Source organism: Rhinatrema bivittatum, chromosome 15, assembly GCF_901001135.1.
Source record: "Rhinatrema bivittatum chromosome 15, aRhiBiv1.1, whole genome shotgun sequence".
NCBI lineage: Eukaryota > Metazoa > Chordata > Amphibia > Gymnophiona > Rhinatrematidae > Rhinatrema > Rhinatrema bivittatum.
In genome coordinates this window covers 66,957,946-66,975,947 of record NC_042629.1, presented here as the reverse complement: position 1 = coordinate 66,975,947, position 18,002 = coordinate 66,957,946, and the positions used below count along the sequence as shown (strand labels likewise).

Here is an 18,002-nt window from a genome sequence, read left to right as displayed (position 1 = left end):
AGGCCAACCCTCAGGTCTACTAACACCATTACAGTTACTTCAAAATGCCTCTACTAGACTCTTACTAGGGTCAAGGAAATTTGACTCATCACCCCCCTCACTGATAGCACTGCACTGGCTTCCTGTACAATCCAGAATTCACTATAAAGTATTAATTCTAATGTTCAATATAATCAACAATATTAACCCATGAGTGATACTTCAACTGTACACTCCGCAGAGAGCCCTAAGACTTCTAAAAGTGCCTTCCACATGGAACATACACCTAACGCAAATTAAGGGACTGACTTCTCTCCATAGGTGACCTCAAGTTGTGAACTCCCTCCCAGAGTCACCGCATCAGATAACAGAAAGCAAGAGCTTCAAGCGTGAACTGAAAACATGGCTCTTTAGAAATGCATACGGCTTAATGTAAAATACCTATACGACGATAACTCCACTGCCAATACCAGAGATAATGTTAGCAGAGTGAGCGATGAAAAGTGAAATGATAGTATAATTAGTATTTGTATTTAATGTCCTGTTGACCTAGAAAATGTAAGAATATGAACTAGAATACGGATTTGCTGCAGTGATGAATGAATGTCAAACCAGAATGCAAATGTTGATGAAGAGTATGAAAGCTGATTTTGTAAACCATTGCGATCTTCTGTTGGAATGACGGTATATAAAACACCTAAATAAATAAATAAATACATACATATTTCATTGTATTTTGCCTTGGGCACTTTTGTAGGAGGGCTAGAAATTAAATCTTTTTCAATAAATAAATAATGTTTTACTATATTATGGGATGAATCCAAGTATAGGTACAGACAATCACACATGTGCCACAAGATAAGCTCTGTTAGTTCCTCGAGAAATTTCATCCCATTATAAAGATTTTTGGTATGGCAAGTGCCCCCTATACATCTGTTTTTTTATGTCTATCCCACCCTTAATCTAATCATATCCAAGCCTATGCCATTGGCTAGTAAATAGCATAAGGCAGGAGTAAGCAACTCACATTCCTGAGCACCGCAGGTTGGTTGGGTTATCAGGATATGCTCACTAAATATTCATGAAATGCGTTCATATGCACCGTCTCCATTGCTGGCGAATGTATCTCATGCATATTCATTGCGGGTATCCTAAAAACCCGGACCGGCTTGCGGCACTCGAGGACCGGAGTTGCCTAACCCGGCCTAAGGATCCATGAGCTGGAATGCTGTGTTTTACCTCCGTCTCTGGTTCAGAAGCACCCTGGTCACGCACGTGCAACTGTGCGGTCGATGTGTTAACTTGACAATGCGTCCTCCAGAAAAATCGCTGTGGATTCCTTTAGGGCTTTTTTTTTTTTTTTTCTTGGTCGGCACCAGCTGTTGGAACTACTAAGGTCTCCCTCACAGGGTGAGTTTGACGGCTATAGAACCCAGATGCCGTTTGACATCACACTTCTCTTATTCTGGCATCTGGACCTCTGGCTAGCATTCGTAATTAGATTTTTTTTTTTTTCTGTTGCCTGTTCCCTGGCGTTAACTGTTCTGTTGAGAAAGCTGTAGCCACCACATATATTTCAGAGTGCTCAGCAGCAGCTGGGAAAATGATACCACATTGTGAGGTTAATTTTCAAAGCCGTATCAGCAAGCAAAACAGCGCTGTACCCGTGGAAATGGACTTTTAGATAATTGCATGCGTAGGGCCTCTATGCTTGTACCTAAACCCACAGCGTGAAGAGGTGCTGCTGGGGAGGGGTTTGCACTCACACACACGTTTTTGAACTTTTAAAAGCAGGCTGCTTTTTTTTTTTTCTGTCACTGCTTCACGATAAGTACCAAACAGAAAAGAAGCGGAGGACGGTCTCGTTTTGCAGAATGCAACCAAAGTAGGATGAGACCAATCGTTGTATATTTCAAAAGCCTTTATTCGGCACAATATTGAATAAAATACTCTTGCCCTTACCTCTTCAGCCTTTCCTCATAGGGGAGCTGTTCCATTCCCCTTATCATTTTGGTAGCCCTTCTCTGTACCTTCTCCATCGCAATTATATCTTTTTTGAGATGCGGTGACCAGAATTGTACACAGTATTCAAGGTGCGGTCTCACCATGGAGCGATACAGAGGCATCATGACATTTTCCGTTTTATTCACCATTCCCTGAGAAAAGCATCAGTGGGGGAGGGAAGAGAGAGAGAAAAGTACCAGTAGGTGAGGGAGAGGAGAGAGAGGGAAAAGCAGCAGTTGGTCCCACTCTCTCTCCAATCTCCTTCTTCCACTGGTGCTTTTCTCCTGCCGTGAAGGTGGCAGAGGATGAGCTGCATTGTTACGCCTTGGGGGAAGGACCGTGCTGTGACTGAATTCTGCAACCAACTGTGGGGAGGGATGTAGTTGCCTCAGTTTGCCCCTGCCCTGCCACCCCCAAGCCTGGCCTGACATCTGAGAACGGGCATCTTCCTTTCCAGAATCCCTAAGCGCAGAAGATCCCTAATGGCTAGAAGATGGAAATGAAGAAACGGGGGTAACCTATGGTAAATTTTGGTTTAATATTGCTGCATGGGGATAACCTTTACAGCCTTAAACAGAAGGCATGGAAGTAAACTTTCAAGAAGCAGCAATTACAACTCAGCCCCTTGCTGGACAGACTGGATGGGCCATTTATCTGCCATGATTTACTGTGGAGAAGAAAAGTAAAGGGGGTGAATTTGTCAGAGCTGCATGCATAAAAATGAGCCTATATGCCCGACCGTAAACAGCATCTACTCACATGCACGCTGTTATATAAATATCAAACATTTGCGCATATTATTGGTTTCATGCGCTGAAAAAAGAGGGCGATCTGGGGCAATACCCGCATAAAATGCTAATAAAAGGACACGTGCGTAGATTTCCAGCTTACTCGTGTAATTTTGCGCCTGCTGATTATCTTGCGTGAGTGATGTTAAATGTGTTTGCTGTGTACTATGGGCTGGGCGGGAAGTTTGGGTGAATCGGGGGAAGTTAAGGCTGAAGAGCCAGGAGAGTCTTAATAAGAAGAACATAAGAACATGCCATACTGGGTCAGACCAAGGGTCCATCAAGCCCAGCATCCTGTTTCCAACAGAGGCCAATCCAGGCCATAAGAACCTGGCAAGTACCCAAAAACTAAGTATATTCCATGTTACTGTTGCTAGTAATAGCAGTGGCTATTTTCTAAGTCAACTTAATTAATAGCAGGTAATGGACTTCTCTTCCAAGAACTTATCCAATCCTTTTTTAAACCCAGCTATACTAACTGCACTAACCACATCCTCTAGCAACAAATTCCAGAGTTTAATTGTGCGTTGAGTAAAAAAGAACTTTCTCCGATTAGTTTTAAATGTGCCACATGCTAACTTCATGGAGTGCCCCCTAGTCTTTCTATTATTCGAAAGAGTTAATAACCGATTCACATCTACCCGTTCTAGACCTCTCATGATTTTAAACACCTCTATCATATCCCCCCTCAGCCGTCTCTTCTCCAAGCTGAAAAGTCCTAACCTCTTTAGTCTTTCCTCATAGGGGAGCTGTTCCATTCTCCTTATCATTTTGGTAGCCCTTCTCTGTACCTTCTCCATTGCAATTATATCTTTTTTGAGATGTGGCGACCAGAATTGTACACAGTATTCAAGGTGCGGTCTCACCATGGAGCGATACAGAGGCATTATGACATTTTCCATTTTATTCACCATTTCCTTTCTAATAATTCCCAACATTCAGCACACTGAACCGACAATTTCAATGTGTTATCCACTATGACACCTAGATCTCTTTCTTGGGTTGTAGCACCTAATATGGAACTTAACATTGCGTAACTATAGCATGGGTTATTTTTCCCTATATGCATCACCTTGCATTTATGCACATTAAATTTCATCTGCCATTTTGATGCCCAATTTTCCAGTCTTACAAGGTCTTCCTGCAATTTATCACAATCTGCTTGCGATTTAACTACTCTGAACAATTTTGTATCTGCAAATTTGATTATCTCACTCGTCGTATTTCTTTCCAGATCATTTATAAATATATTGAAAAGTAAGGGTCCCAATACACATCCCTGAGGCACTCCACTGCCCACTCCCTTCCACTGAGAAAATTGTCCATTTAATCCTACTCTCTGTTTCCTGTCTTTTAGCCAGTTTGCAATCCACGAAAGGACATCCCCACCTATCCCATGACTTTTTACTTTTCCTAGAAGCCTCTCATGAGGAAGGGCTTTGCGAACTGGAGGTGTAATTGATAAAACCGGCAATTTCACTGGCGCGCGCATTTTTTAAAAATATTATGACCAGAGTGTACAATCTTGACGCAAGTCTTAATTTATTTTTGCACATAAAATACCTGCAGATAAATGTTTAAACTAGGAAAAGTATGCGCGCTCAATGCATTGCGTGTATTCGTGCATAAGCATACATGCGCCCTGCGTTGTGGGCTGAAGGTATGCGTATTTTATTGATAGGCACATATTATCAAATGCTGTCAAAAGTCTGCGCGGGGCCCTATATGAGTATACTTGCCGCCGTGTGCAGGTGCGTACGAATGAACAGATGTAAATTAGGGTGGGTGAATTTTTCTGGGATAATTTTCAAAGGCCTCCGTACATTCCCTTTCAAAATTAGTGCTAAGTTTGAGGGTAAAAAAAAGTACCCAAAGACTTTGCACCAACGTTGGTAGTTAAAACATTAACTTCTGCGCCCTCATATCGTCCCTCCCAGGTTTTGGTTCAGAGCTTTTTCTGGTAGGATTTCCTGTTTGGAATTCTTTTAAGCAGCTTCCCTGAGCCCCTGGGAGCCACCATTTTTTTTTAAGCTATCTGACAAGTTTCTTCATGCGTTCTGGGTGCGCCTCAGTCTGCGATGCCATTTTTGACTGGGGCCCAACCGCAGCTGCCCTCATTCCACCCCAGAGACCTCAGGGGTGCCGTGAAGGACCAACTTAAAGAATTTCCAACATAGCAGCGGTAAAATGACGTTTGAACTGACACGGAGGCAGCGTAACTACTTCTTTTGTGAACATTTGGAGCATTGTGCAATGCATGGTGGGTACACCGTGTGCACACAAATATTTTTTAAGATTTGCTTCAGCCTTAAAATGATCACCATTGTTGTATGTCAGTTTTTCCTGGTGATTTGAAAAGTGTGACACTGGTGAATTCTTTTATTTCTCTTAATTTGTTCTTGGAACAGAGGGGACTCCTTTTAGATCGTGAGAGATCTGAGACTTTGCCCTGCATCCTGATCAATGAGAAAATAATGTAGCACTCCAGCTGGGAGCGTTGACATTTTTCTGATGTGGTCAGTCTGCTTTGTTTTCATTTGGCTACTTGTTTTATTAATGAATTTTTTTTCCCCACAATATGAACCATAATTTCTAGAGTTAAACCATTCCAACCTGTCCAGGTTTTGCTTCTCTGGTTGTTTTGTGGCTCATTTGCAAATTAATGTCCCAGCACTCCCTAGGTCTCATCATTGCAGACTGTTTTGTGAATTTGGGCAAATGTTTCCATTGTGTTTTGCAGCCGGGCAGCTTCGCCCTGCTCCTCCTTCCTGAGCGGGGAGCCCGCCTTTTCTGAAACCCTGCTTCCATGAGCTTCCAGTTGCCTCCTACCATTCCCTCGCCCTCATCTAGCCCTGGCCATCACAGTGACAGCCGCGATATTGTTAAATTCTTAAGAGGACTGGGATTCAGTACTGTGAACGGGTGTCACGTTTTAAATCCAGAGACAGGCAATGAGAACAGCGAACGATGGGCAAATATGTGGAGATAATGGTTCCAGCTAAACGAGTTTCTTCTATTTATTACATTTCTGAAAGGACAAAAATTCATTAGCTTGACTACTTTTAAGGTCAGTTTCAACCCCCCACCCCACCACTGGGCCATATAACCTATTGTCTGTCAACTATCCCCCTTTTGAAAGGCTAGAAAACTCATTTTAAGGCTGTCACCCTTTTCTCCCACCACCTCATCTTCATTGGCATTGATAAAATTATTCAGTCAAGCTCGTACTAAAATTAATCTAAAGGGTGACATTGTCTTTTTTTTTATTTCTAGAAAACCACAAAATGACCATCATTAAGGAACCAGTAGGTCTGAAAATTTGTTTGAGAAATACTGGTAATAATAATAATGTTAGGAAGTATTAGGAAGGGAATGGCAAATAAGACAATGGATGCCATATTTATGCCTCTGTATCATTCAATGGTGAGACCGCAATTCTGGTTGCCACATCTCAGAAAAGATATAGTTGCACTGGAGAAGTGCAGAGAAGGGCGACCAAAATGATAAAGGGGATAGAACGGCTCCCCTATGAGGAAAGGCTGAAGAGGTTAGGGCTGTTCAGCTTGGAGAAGAGACGGCTGAGGGGGGATATGATAGAGGTCTTTAAAATCATGAAAGAACTTGAACAGGTAAATGTGAAATGGTTATTTATTCTTTCAGATAATACAAGGACTAGGGGCCACTCCATGAATCTAGCAAGTAGCTCATTTAAAAAGAATTGGAGAAAATTCTTTTTCACTCAATGCACAATTAAGCTCTGGAATTCACTGCCAGAGGATGTGGTTAGAGCAGTTAGTGGAGCCGGGTTTGAAAAAGGTTTGGATAAGTTCTTGGAGGAGAAGTCCCATAAACTTGCTATTAATCAATAGGGAATAGCCACTGCTTGTTGCAGGCATCAGTAGCTTGGGACTTGTTTAACGTTTGGGTACTTGCCAGGTTCTTGTGGCCTGGATTGGCCACTGTTGGAAACAGGATACTGGACTTGATGGACCCTCGGTCTGACCCAGTATGGCATGTTCTTATATTCTTATGTACTTGAATCCCAAATATCTCCCATGGTTTCTCTCTGTGACTTGCCTGAGGTGAAGGACTGACGAGTCAGAGAGCCAGGGGTAGAGCCCAGGGAGCTGTACTGCATGGCTTTCAATGCCGTTGCCTCTCCGGTGTCCATATTGCACTGTAAAGATCTTGCTTGGACTTAGCAATGGTTGGCTGCCCTCTTGGCCCATGTGCGCCTGCCTTGCTTTCTAACCCTCACTCACTGGTATTCTTTCCCAGCAGCTTTTCTCTTTTCTTCATCCTTCCTCCCCCTCCCTGCCCGCCAGCTGTGGTTTTTATCCTGTTCACAATTAGCACATCATTATCCACTAACGGTATTCATTAACCAAAGAGGCTGAATAATCAATCAATTAACAGGTTATTAGCTGAACCACTGAGAGTTTTACAGGAGCTAATCCCACATTTTTGCTAGAATGTTCTTTTTCCGTGCCGGACTGCATACGGAGGGAGCCCCCCCAGTTGCTTGGATTTTCTGTGTGAAAAAGCGACCGAGGAATGCGGTTGGCAATAATGTCTCCATCTGGGCAGATCAAGTAGGATGAAAAGATATGCCCTGCCCTTGTGCTAATGAATGTGTCCGAGCGGCATTGATTTATCATATCCGTGAGGGCCTGTGAAACCGGTAAATCTGGAAAGGCGCCGTGCAACAGAGCTGCTTCTCGTGTGCGCCGTCAACTTCCCTTGAGGTGTTTGCAGGTCTCCATCGCCTGTCCCTCCTCTCCAGCGCATGCATTTTCTCGTCTCCGGGTGCTTACGTTGCAAGCGCTGGACCATCTCGATACCCTCCTCAGCCTGCCCCTTTTCGTGCACTTTGGGGGGTGGTGGGCAGGGTACTGCAGGATGAGGTCTCGCCGCCAGGGATTGTGAGCAGGAGGCGCTCCCAAGCCCTTTCGTCTTTTCGTTGCTATTCCTTCAGCTCAGGTCGCCTTTCAGCCTGCTTCTGTGACTCACCAGAAACTATTTAAGATTATCTTTGCAAAGATGGAATAGATTCTCCCATTGAGTTAGCTAATGGCCTAATATACAAAATCATTCTTATCACTGGAACACCTGGAGCAAAATCAGATTGGAATTAATTCAGTTAAAACTAATTTTGGAGTAGTTCTCTCTCAGTGGTGTTGTAAAGGCCATACTGTGTTGGGGGCTAGGGATTTAATCAGTTTTACCCAATCTCAAATTAACACTAATCAAATTCTGTGGCTGCACAGGCAGTTCAAAATGCAATATGTTTCTTTAACAACAAGAGATAATTTAACTGATGTGGTAGTAATAAAGCTGGGAACTATTCAAAGGTCTTTTACACAATGTACACACTAGGCTGATATTCCTATGTTGTATACGAGTACATTTCTAAACTAACGTGATTAAATTATGACAAAAGAACAATTTCTGGTCATCCCCGGCTTCAGACTTACTAGGGCTGAAAGTTGCAGCTCTAGAGGAAACAATCTTTAATTGATGTTTAATTTCTTTAGGGATTGTTTTGTGGTTGCTGATGTTTTTAGTTGTTTCATCAAGTTTTGTTTTAATTGGCATTGTTAGTCTTATGTATTTGGAGATTATATGTACTGTGATTTTATTTCTCATATTATTGTTTGGATTATGAAAAGGTTTGGATTATGTTAGGTGCCTAGAGTTCTTCACCAGGCGACTAATAAATAAATAAATGTCTTTATGGCGTCATCGAGTTGCCCAACAACCCCCAAATTAATTGAAGCAAGTCACAGGCCATAGTGGACCCCCCCCCCCAAGAGTATAAAATAAAAGGTCTGGCTCTGGGCACCCCAAACACCCCAAAACCTCAAGGGTGAGCCAGGCGATGGTATACTTTTGGCGCTCTCTGAGAGCAACGTTGGCCGTACACGCGAGCGCCATTGCTCTCAGAGCAATACTGGCGAGGTCTGCAGCACAGTAAGAGTCAACTTGACCTTGGGAGTTTGGAGGGTGAAGAAGTTGGGTGTAGGGGTTGCAGGTTGAGTGGGGGCAGGAGAGGACACAGAGCCAGGCCTTTCAGTTTAATATGTGGAGGAAGGGGGGAGCTTCAAGTCACTATGGCTTGTGTCTCATTTAAATTATTCTTGGGGGGGGGGGGGGGTTTGAGGGATTGGGTACTATGCCCCAACATATTACATTATTATAGCATTGCTATAATATTTTATAGCATATAATATTATTATAGCATTGCTATATAATGTAGCATTATAGCATTGCTACATTATAGCATTGTTATATTTTTCTAATAGTCCTTCTTTAGTTGAACGTTAATTGTAAAGCACTGTTGCTATTCTCTAACTGTTCTAGCACTGCTGCTGAAACTTTGTTGTATGTGAACCGTCATGATGTTACTAAACGAATGGCGGTATATAAAGAACCTCAAATAAATAAAATAAATAAATAAAAAATTATTGCGTTTGGGAGGGGCGAGGAATCCCTCGTACATGCCTGTTTTTTATTTTTAACTTACCCAGGTATGTGTTGAATGTAGCCAGTTAGATGTAAATTTATCTGGGCAAACCTAGCCGAGCATATTGACGTGGGAGACTTGTTCCACTGAATACTGGGCTAAGGTTTTTTGGTAGCTTTGCCTGCTCACTGGACCACTGAATATGGATCTCCTTGTTTTTATTTTATCACCAAGGGAAACTCCATTCAGTTAGAAAAAAACAAAGCTTCTCCCGCCTAGCCACGCCCACTGTAATAAAGGTAAGTAAATCAGGAGCTGGTCCCTGTGAGACGTGCACTAGCCAAGAGGAGGCTCAAAGGGAGATTTTTATACTTGAGCTGCAGTCCTAATAAGGTACACATATTTTAGTTTTTAAAATATAAGTTAATATATACAGAACGCTTAGAAATTCTGAATTGCAGTATACAAATTGTAAAATGAATAAATAAAGGAGAACTCAGAGGAAGAGAGGGGGGACAGTGATTTATTTTTCAGCCTGGTAGACGACCTCCTTTCCCCATTTTTTTTTTTTTTTTTTTTTTTTTAATCTTTTACCACATTCGGAACCAGAGCTAGAATTCTGACACCAGGAGGCTCAATTTGCAGCTATCTGGGGGAATCTCCCCTCCCTTCCCCCCTCCCCCCCCCCCCCCCCCCCGGTGTTCCTGTACTGGTCATCGCAGACCCAGAAACATGCACCGGGGCTCCTCCTGGAACCCTACGATCACAGACCTCGACTCCCTCCCCCCCTAACATAGGCTGCCCCCCCGTCCTGGGTGCGGAACTGGATTGCAAACCTCCTGCCTGGCAGTATTTTCCTTTTTTTTTTTTTTTTAATAACTTGTAAAGATTGCCTAGCCGCTGATAGCTAGCAGAGTAGAAATACAGTAGCACATGATTATTAATCCACCTTGTAAAACTGTGGCCACGAGCATGGCGGCTTTGTATCAATATTTTATACCGAATAAAGCAGAGCAAATTGAAACATACATTTTAGAGATACCGGGGCCTCAGCTTGCAGCCGGCTGGAGGAGAAAGGAAGATCTCAGTCTATAACAGACGTAAGCCATAAACGTAGCTAAAGTTATTGCTTAGAAAACTGAGACTGGGGCGGCCATCTGGCCGGATTTGTAAGGTGCCACTTGCCAGATCTAGAGGGCTTGCAGATGAGGCTGTAGTTAGGTGCTTGCCTGAAAGCATCCTTGGGCCAAAATCTTCAGCAGAATAAAAGCAGCGTGGGCCCTACTGCCAGAAAGTGCAAAGTTTAAACTCCGGCCAAGAAATCGTTGGCGGATTTTTTTTTCACCAGCTATTTTGCTTGCTTAATTTTTTTTTCCCCACGAATATTATTTTTCCCCTACTAAAAGTCACAGGATACAAAATGTTTGAGAAAAAACAAAAACAACCCCAAAAACATCATTTCAGAATTCTGCAAGCGAATGGATTTGAAGGCTTTGTTTTTTTTGCAAACTTAGACCTGGACCTACTAGGCCTTTAACCGTACCAGACACATACTCATATAAAAACGTTCTCTTCCATAATCCCTATTTTCCAAATGGGACCTGAAGCAAAAGCTGCAGCAACGCATCCAAGCATGGAGACAGGGCGATTGCAATTCCAACTTTCTTCATCAAAGCACTCTTTTACCTAACTCTTTTTACAGCCCGTGGCACAAAAACAAAAAAAACAGTATTGCCTTCTCTATTTTCTTTTCTTTTTGCATATTTTTTTTTATGAGCCCTGTAAGCAGAGCTATAAATGTCCGTGTGGTTTTTGGCTGCGGTTTGCTCTTGCAGCCGCCTCATCTGCTCTCAAGCGCCGTGCACGTTCTGCAGCTCGCCCGCGTTGGAGGATGGAGAAAGCCGCGCGTCCGTTCGCATGCTGCGCGATAACTTTACATTAAAGACCCCTTAATAATAAATGAGCCTGTTGTAGACAGCCTTAAATTTATGCTCAATATTATTGTAAGTAAACAGTGTCCTGGCTGCCTGGAACTGTGTGTAGAGGGAAACAAAAATATCTCAACTCTTCCTTCAGTATTTTGGCTTCCTTTTCGCTTTTTCTCCTTCCGCTACTTGTTTCTTCCTTCTGCTTTTCTCTCCACACCCTGCTATTGATTCTATATAACGCTTTTTAAAATTGTCATCTTTTTTTCTTCCTTCCTCTTGGTATTGCAGCGTGTGACAGACAGTGTAATACTTGTATTTTCACATTTCACTTTATATAAAAGACCTGTAAATAATGAATGTTGCCGTAGTGTGGCCGGGAATTTATCCTGGGGATAACCAGAGCTCCCTGCTTCTCTGCTCAGCAGAGAGAGATAAAACCCCTTTCTGCGCATAACTTAACGTTCTCCCCCCAACTCTCCCTTCTTTTAAAGATACTTTTTTAAAAATTCTGAATCTGTGGGAGTTTGACTTTGGAAGTTAAGCTTGGCGATGGCCCTGCAGTCCTCGCGGTGTCCCCTTTTCGTTTGGACTGCCCTTGTGAATGTTGATTGCCTTGCACCCGCAGTCTGGTCACGCGTGTGCAGTCACCCGATAAACCGTGCGCTTCGATTACTGCTCATGCGCCCTAATCCTCTTACAGAGCGCACCAATCGTCTGGTAACCAGGTGTGCCATTTCAGGGTTTTCAGAGTTGTTGAGGTTTAAATAATTTCCAACAAAGGGGATTCTGGGGAGAATGGGGCATAATTCCAGAGACCCTGAAATGGAATACAATCCGTTTCCTAGCACCTGAGCCTTTTTTAAATGTACAGAGTTGCACAGAAGACAGGAGTGCCTGGTCATAGACCACTGACAGGTTCAGGTGATGATTATAGCAAGTTTTGAGATGTAAGGAAATTGCTTTGTAAGGAATTACTCAACGTCAGAGCTGCCAAGCCGTGGGTAATGAATTCAAATCGTGCTCAGGTTATGTCTCTCGGAATATTTGGGGGCGAGATGTCGTGCAAAGATTTGGGTTGGATTTTAGATGTAATTGCCGAGTTACAATGCAGGTGCAGTACTAGGTAGGAAGATCCCTGACCTAGATGGCTTACAGTATAAGATGGTACATTTTAAACAGGCACGTGGCTACACATGCACGCGTTCTTCCGCAGCGCCCTGCAGTGTGGCCATTTTATAACATACGCGTGCATATGCGCCCATGTTACAAAATAGCCTGACTGCACGCACATGGGCGCACAGTTTTAAGTGGACGCATGCCATTATCGGGTTTACAAGTTCATTCCCAGTTCCCCCTGGTAAGGAATAGCACTTCCAAACCCCCCTAGTTTAAAATCCTCCCTTCTCCCCTGTTAGCCCCGACCCTGCGATCTGTCTATTTATTTTTATTTTATAACTTGCACGACATCCATAGCAGAAGTAAAGTTACGCGTCAGGGGTATCCCGGTGCATGTAAGTACTTGTGTGCTAATTTCCATGTGACATCCAGGAATGAGCATGCCCAGGCCACTCCCACGCCCCGCCCCTTTTTTTTTTTGGAACGGTTCATTCGTGCCTGTAGCGACAAGAACATGTTTACTTGGGCGGCTTTTAAAATCTGCATGGCCCGCGCCGGCCCACCTTGTGCGCATATCTCCTGGTTCTGGCATACGCCGGGCTTTTAAACTTAAACCTTTAAGTTAGTACCTGCCCAAGATCAGAAGGAACATCACTGGGGAGAAATGGGATTTGAGACCTAGCTTCCCTGGTTCTCCGCCTGCTGCTCTGACCACTGGCGCACACTTGCACTCCGAGATGCCTTCATCCAACGCATGGAGCCACTTTTGCATGCTGAAGAACAGAGAAAGAGATTCTGAACTTGTGTGCATTAAATGATATTACAAAGTGTATGCATATAGTATAGTAAAACTGAAATTAACAGCATTGACAGGATAGGACCCGGATGCTCCTATTTTAAACCTCTAGGAAATCCTGTTTTCTAGGTCATGTTGTCTTTAAAGAATTTCCTTTCAATATTTTTACCTTAGGGACTCTCGGTATCCGCGATCTGCCGCCAATTCTGTGATGTGGTGCCCCTTTTGCCAGGGATGAGATCCGAAGTGGCATTTCATGCCACATCAGTCACATAAATGTGTTACTGTTAGTAGTAGAAGCCGAGGACCAGAAAGTATGTAATCTTAAACATGTCCTGGAGTAAAGGCAGGAAGAAGACACCTATGTATGTGAATCAAACCTTTAAGGCTCAGATGACTTTGGCAAAGTCAATGCATTCTCCTAGAGCCACAGTCCCTGAAGAGTGGAGGATGGCTAATAGCGTGCCAGTTTTCAAAAGGCACTCCAAGGATGAGCCCAGAAACTGTAATTTGGTGAGTCTGACGTCAGCATTGGGCAAAATGGTAGAAGCAACTCTTAAAAACAAAATGACCAGGCATGTGGATAGACATGGCTTTTAAAGGGGAAGAGTCAACATGGATTTAGCAAGGGGAAGTCTTGCCAGATTTTTTTTTTTGAAAGTGTTGTTAAACGCGTGGATGGTGGTGAATTGGTGGATATAGTATTTGGATTTTCAGAGGTCATTTGACAGAATTCCTCGTGTCTGTAACCGAGGCTGGTTTGAAAGATGGTGTAAAGTACCCACAGACTTTGTCCCAGTGCAGTTTGAAAATTGTTCCCCTTGACAACGAATCCCGAGTCTTTGCTCTGTCACTTTTCAGCTAAATAGATTACTGGCAACTCTTGGTTAACCAGTGCATTTCCCGACACCTCTGGATCCTATATCTCCCTATATACAATGGCTCCTTCCTTGGAATAGTTGTTTATGTTAAACACTTCAAGTTGTATTAATATTTTTATTAGTACTGCAGCAATGACAGTCGAAGTAGAGCATATTTGCATAGATAAATTCAGTCAGCACAACATGCCGTCAAAGTTGATAATTTGATAGTTCATTGAAAACAATTTTGCATCATAAATCTTCTTCTGCGAAAGCCAGTGAAATGTTTAAAAGATGTATTAAATGTCAAGCGTGTCTTGGAACTATATTATGTGGTTTGTTTGTTTTTTTTAAAATAAATACATTTGGTGAGCACAGGGATTGTTTAATTTTTAACCGGGTTGGTTGTTGGCTCATGTGTTCAGTTTTTATGTCCAGCTGTGAAACTACAAGCGTATGAGAAATCGGATTTCTTTCTCTGTGCAGAAATCTCCCAGTCCAAATCATTTTTGTCCCAGGTCAACTAATCTCACCAGGCAGACTTCCAGTCTGCTTTGTTAATGTAACCTCATTTTGAAAATTCTGTGTAAATAATCTTTAATATAACTATTGTACCTTATTTATTAATAAATATTTAAGCATGCTTCTATTCCACATCTTCCAATACAATCTGGAGCTCAGTGCAGAATACATCTATTACGTATGTAATATAAACGTTTTACCATACAACATCAGCTCAAATGTCCAAACAAGCAGTGGTACCATCAGATGCTTTATTCATTTGAAAAGTTATTTCTGTCTGCAGGTGGAATCAACCTGCTGTATTTCCAAATTTTATTTTATTCCTGATGAGAAGTTTTTCAAGCTACACAATATTCTGCTTCTGTTTGACTTTCCAAGGCCATTTTCTGCAGGGTAGAAATATCAGATAGAGTTCAGGCTGCATACTTTTGTAGCTGTTCTCGGTTGGCTATTAGATGAAATCCTCAAATGATAAATGTGCTGTTGATCATTCATTTATTTTATTTATTTAATGTTTTTTTATATACCGGTATTTGTGGGAACATCATATCGGTTTACAGATAACTTGTAACAAAAGTACATTGAACAGGGGAAAGCAACTTGGAGGGTGGGATCCCGCACTTAATACAAACATCGCAAATATTATTTACAGGTAGCAATGATATAAAGGCACATGCTAAATGTTGCATGCCACATGCTTAATTCTGCAGCTAGGTGATTTTTATCTGGAAAGCTGAGCAACTATGAGTGATGCAATGGAGGACACAGCCCGTCAGGAATCCTGAAGGGCTTATTTTCTCACAGTGGCTATTGTCATCTGGAAGTGACATTGACCTCACATGCAATATTAGCGTGGGTGGCTGCATTTTATTTTTACGCTCTGTGACATGGGGCTGTTGGGCAACTCTCCTGTCAGGCTCGAAAGTTTAGCTTCAGAGGTAGAAACCCCTCCCAAGCCAAAGTTTACATATCTACCCTGGAAGAGGTAAGAGCACAAGGACCGACCAGTCTGACCAACTCAAAGACTGCTATAGGAAAATCATTGCTGTATATTCTCTAAATTGGTCAGATCTTTAAAAGTGTAAGTTAATTAAAAAAAATAAAAAAAAGGCTCCCACAGAAGGCAGGCTGAGAAGCAGTATCACCTGAGACCAGCAAAATCTGCCACATCGCTGACGTTGAATGATTTTTTTTCTTGTACTGCAATTGAATAAAATGCTGCTCAAAGTTGGTTCAGACAGAATTATGATCGGATCTGTAAACTGCAGCTTTTCCAGGGGAACCTGGAGTGCAATGCTGCTGGTGGTGGTTTCTAGTATTCGTTATCAATGTAAGGTTCCCTCCCGGCCTGCTTGCACCAGTTTCGCATAAGGTATTTGGGTGTTCCAGTGAAGATAATTCCCTCCCATGGGTGCATGGCCTTCAGATTTCAGCCCATATCCAGATGCTTTGGGTTCTCTAACCAGGAGCTTCCTGGACTCATCCTCGGGACCGGCAGAGTATTCACGTACACATTTCTGCCAAGTTAAACTGCTGTATTTTGGATATCCTAGAAATTGGGCCTGCTTGAGCTAAGGCTGAATTTGGGGGAACCCTGCCACAGTCCTATAAGAGTCTCGCATTGCACAGTGCTATAGTGATCCCAGGACTTGCTTGCATGGCCTTTGGAGCTCTGCTTTCCCATCTTATTCACGTCTTCCTTGCCAGCTGCGACAGAAAAACCTAGCAGAAGTCGCTGAATGAATGATCTTTAGCCGCATATACATAAGTGCCAGCATGGTATATTGAAAACAATCACGAACCAAGGAGAGAGGAGATTCAACTCACTCACCAAATCTAAAAAACAAATCTCAATAAACTTGTTATCCAACAACTAATTACCCGGCAAATGACAATATCATAAAGCTTGTTGCTCTAGTGTTGTAATCTGCAGCCTCTCACCACACAATGGGTCGCAGGCTGTTATCAGCTTACAGAGCTTGATTTGATGTAATCATTTACTGTCATTTGTCCACCCACCAAATACCTTTATTCAATAACCCATCCTATAAACCTATCACTATTTTCTCAAAATGTAAACTTTGACTGAACGAAAACGTTCTTTGAAGGTCAAGTTCATCACAAAATTGAATACTTAGCCATAAATTTTCCATCGAGCAGCTACAATACTTTGCTGTTCAGTTTCAGCTTCCCAACATGTTTCGACTGAAATATCAGTCTTCTTCAGGGGAATTGTGATATCTCGAATCAGGCCAACATATTCATTATCTCCTAAAAATTAAAAAACCATGAATTAAAACACTCAAAGCAGACCACACAGCCAGAAATCTAAGCTAAACCAATATCTAGCGTAAACCATCATTCATTGTTGCAACGTATGGAAATATGCTCCACTTACCCGGACCAAATTTACCGGTCTTTTTAATTTTTAGGAGATAATGAATATGTTGGCCTGATTCGAGATATCACAATTCCCCTGAAGAAGACTGATATTTCAGTCGAAACATGTTGGGAAGCTGAAACTGAACAGCAAAGTATTGTAGCTGCTCGATGGAAAATTTATGGCTAAGTATTCAATTTTGTGATGAACTTGACCTTCAAAGAACGTTTTCGTTCAGTCAAAGTTTACATTTTGAGAAAATAGTGATAGGTTTATAGGATGGGTTATTGAATAAAGGTATTTGGTGGGTGGACAAATGACAGTAAATGATTACATCAAATCAAGCTCTGTAAGCTGATAACAGCCTGCGACCCATTGTGTGGTGAGAGGCTGCAGATTACAACACTAGAGCAACAAGCTTTATGATATTTTCATTTGCCGGGTAATTAGTTGTTGGATAGCAAGTTTATTGAGATTTGTTTTTTAGATTTGGTGAGTGAGTTGAATCTCCTCTCTCCTTGGTTCGTGATTAATTCAGGAGAGGTAGTTGCTTCACAGTATTTGAATATTGAAAACAATGACACAGTGTGCAAAAGAATAACATTTACAGGTCGATGTTCAAAAGCATTTAGCTGGCTAACTGAATATTTGGACATGTATCCAGCTAAATTCTAACTGGCTAATGAATTAGGAGGCTTGAATTTAGATTTATAAGTCAGGGGCATTCTGGGGATGTAACTGGGAGGAATTGAGTTAGCTGGCTATACATTAACTGGTTATTTCCAATATTCGGAGTTAGCCGGATGACTTAGCCGGCTAAGTCTAGTCAGGCCAAAGAGCTGTCCAGACTTTGATAGCCTTCTGTATTCAATAGGAAAGTTTTTTTTTCTGGCTAACTTTGCTATCCAGGCTGTGCCTGACTATGGACCTCTTACTGGTTACAGTAAAAGTTCATTTTAGGAGACGCAAGCGGGCGTCCATGTGTGCGCAGTTCCCGGCACACACACACATGGACGCACCGATTTTATATCGGTGTGTGCGCACGTGCACGCGAGTGCCGGCCTGCGCGCGAGAAGGGGGTGATTTTGGAACATGCTCAAGGCAATGCGATAGGGCCTTTCTCCAGTTCCCGCCCGGTCCGCTCCAATAAAGGAGCGGACAGGGAG

General features: G+C 42.5%; 1 protein-coding gene across 4 annotated transcripts in view; it reads left to right on the top strand.

Annotated features, from left to right (window-relative positions):
* CAMTA1 (calmodulin binding transcription activator 1) overlaps positions 1–18,002 on the top strand; it is a 1,058,760-nt gene that overhangs the window by 456,692 nt on the left and 584,066 nt on the right. The gene's annotated exons all lie outside the window — the stretch shown is intronic.